We start from the raw sequence: 3,071 nt of genomic DNA, 5'->3' as shown, positions 1-3,071 counted from the left end.
AGTTATCAAAATGTGCATACCCTTTGACCCAGCAGTGCTATTACTGGGCTTATATCCAAAGGGAAATACTAAAAAAGGGAAATGGAGCTGTATGTGCCAAAATGTTTGTGGCAGCCCTGTTCATAGTGGCTAGAAACTGGAAAATGAATGGATTTCCATCAGTTGGAGAATAGTTGGGTAAATTATGCTATATGAATGTTATGGAATATTATTGTTCTGTAAGAAATGACCAACAGGAGGAATACAGAGAGGCTTGGAGAGATTTACATCATCTGATGCTGAGTGAAACGAGTAGAACTAGGGGATCATTATACACTTCAACAATGATACTGTATGAGGATGTATTCTGATGGAAGTGGATATCTTCAATCTAGAGAAGAGCTAATCCAATTCCAGTTGATCAATGATGGACAGAATCAGCTACATCCAGAAAAGGAACACTGGGGAAATGACTGTAAATTGTGAGCATTGTTGTTGTTGTTGTTGTTTTTGTTTGTTTTGTTTTGTTTTGTTTTGTTTTGTTTTGTTTTGTTTTGTTTCTCTTCCCAGATTATTTTTACCTTCTGAATACAATCCTTCCTTTGCAACAACAACAACAACAAACAAAATTCGGTTCTGCACATATATATTGTACCTAGGATATACTATAAGGTATTTAATATGTATGGGAATGCCTGCCATCTAGGGGAGGGGGTGGAGAGAAGGAGGGGAAAAACTCGGAACAGAAGGGAGTACAAGGGATATTGTTGTAAAATAAAATTACCTATGTCTATGTACTGTCAAAGAAAATGTTATAATTATAAAAATTAATAAAAAAATTTTAAAAAAGGGAATGAAAACTCAAATTTAGTGAGGAGATGGTAAAAAAAAAATACCTTACTAGTTCAAGTTCTCCATAAGATCAAGATTGCATTTGGATGAATTCTTAACAAAGTGAGATATTCATTGTGTCATTGTCATTGTGATTGTTTTTAGAAAACCATTGATGAGAAAGATTTTGAAGACTTTCAAAAAAAAAAAAGGAAGAATATCTATTTAGGATTGAGTTGTCGAGCTTGATTTTGCTTTGGTATTATTCTAAAATGTATTATTAAAGAATGGCTTGGGAAGTATTTAAAAAGTTAAGTCATGATCATTAAGAAGAATTGTGTTTATGAAGAATAAGTAATGCCAAGAAAACCTAACTTCCCTTCCTGACTGGATTATTCAACAAGTAGACCAGGGCAATGCCTTAGACATAGTACATTAGTATTTTAACAAAACATTTGGTGAAATTTCTCATGCTTTCCTTTTGAACAAGATGAAGAGAGGTAAGCTTAATACCATATAATTAAATGAATTTGCAACTAAATAACAAGTTATCAATAGAATATTAATGATTTGAGGTCAACGTAGAAGAATATCTGAATGCTGTTATAAATATGAGGAAATTAATTCTTAGATATTATGCTATGAAGTTGTTCCTACATGGTGAACAACATCATTTATTAAGTGCCTAATGTATATTTTCAACTGCCAGGCACTAGGAATATAAAAATGAAGATTGGTAGACTATATTTAAGGAGCAAATTTGCTTAGCTAAATGAGAGTTGAAGAGAGTTAAAGTTAGAGTTAAGCTAATTCTGTTCTAACTTATATAGTGGGAAAAAAAGATATAGCCTGGGAATCAAGTGCCTAGCTCCTAGAGCACCACTAAAAAGCTCTTTCAGTGCCTGTGTGTGTGTTTCCATCTTTTCCCTTCTGTAGACCCATATTCTTAAATTGAAGGAGTTGGGCAAGATGATGTCCCTAGAATCTCAAAAATGGGATACTATAACTTGAACAGTTCTCTTTTGATTTTGATTTTTTGAACAAATAAAAAGAATCAACAAAATACCCACCTCTACTTGGGAATAGCATATAGCTATAGTTTAATCATGACACCAATAAATTTTATTGATTTGGCAGCCAGATTTTAACCAAAAAAATTGCTATTCAGTGTCCATTATGCTCAAGGAACACAGCAATATATTCTAGGTTGACAATCCCAAATATAGAATGCTGCCGTTATTTAAAAGATTATGGTTATGCTTTACCAATTTAAATGGCTGGATTTGTTGTTATTGAATCAAATTAATAAAAGAAAATTAGCCATTCCTGTATTCCAGTGGAAGATAGTCACTCAATTTGACTATCTACCTGTTTTAGAGTAGAAAGAACTATGCCTTACTGTTAGTGATAGAAGGTACAATGTGCAGTGTTTTCTTCATTTGTTTCCTTGGATATTTTCTGTTCAAAAGCAGACAATCCCTTGATGATATTATGGGACACATAATAGCTCAAAGAAATCAAACTCAAATACTCAAATGGAATTTGTGATCTTATGGGAAAGAGAACTTTCCAATGATGATGAATACAATTTGTACATGCCTGACTATTTTGTTAAACTCTTGACCCATGCCTTCCAAATATTCAGAGTTCATTTTCCTCACTTTCCTATAATATTGTGAATGAAGTATTCTAGCTCTTTACTTGTCATACTTCGTTCCTGTATGCCCTAAATCCATCTTCTCTTCTAATCATAAGATACCTTGATGAAATCATTTTAGTTTTTTATTTCTGTCCTCTTAGCTCCTTGTTGATTATATGTCTCACCCTTTTTATATCAACCATGAACCTCTCCGCTACTCTTTATGTGTAATTCACTTTTATTTTTTAAGAGGAAATTGCATTCATACCATGTTGTTTGATCTTATAATAATACTGGTAAAATGTTAATGTCAATGAAATGGGCTTTTCACATGAAATATATTGGGTTTTATTATAATCTAATAATCAGTCAGTGAGTTAACATTTATTAAACACATACTATGTTCCAGGAACTATAACTTATTATAGTGGGAATATAGACAAATGAAAACAAAGCAAGAAAAAGTCTTGGCATTGAGTCCACCTTCTTAAGGAGTTCACCTTCTAAATGGAGACTACATACAAACAAAATACATATAGTATTAATTGGAGATAATCAACAGAGAGAAAACACTAACATTAAGGATAATAAAAGATAGAGGAGAGGGCTTTAGTTAGGGATT

This window comes from Sminthopsis crassicaudata, chromosome 2, assembly GCF_048593235.1.
Source record: "Sminthopsis crassicaudata isolate SCR6 chromosome 2, ASM4859323v1, whole genome shotgun sequence".
NCBI classification, from domain to species: domain Eukaryota; kingdom Metazoa; phylum Chordata; class Mammalia; order Dasyuromorphia; family Dasyuridae; genus Sminthopsis; species Sminthopsis crassicaudata.
The sequence above is the reverse complement of the archived record's forward strand: the minus strand, read 5'-3'. Positions refer to the sequence as shown.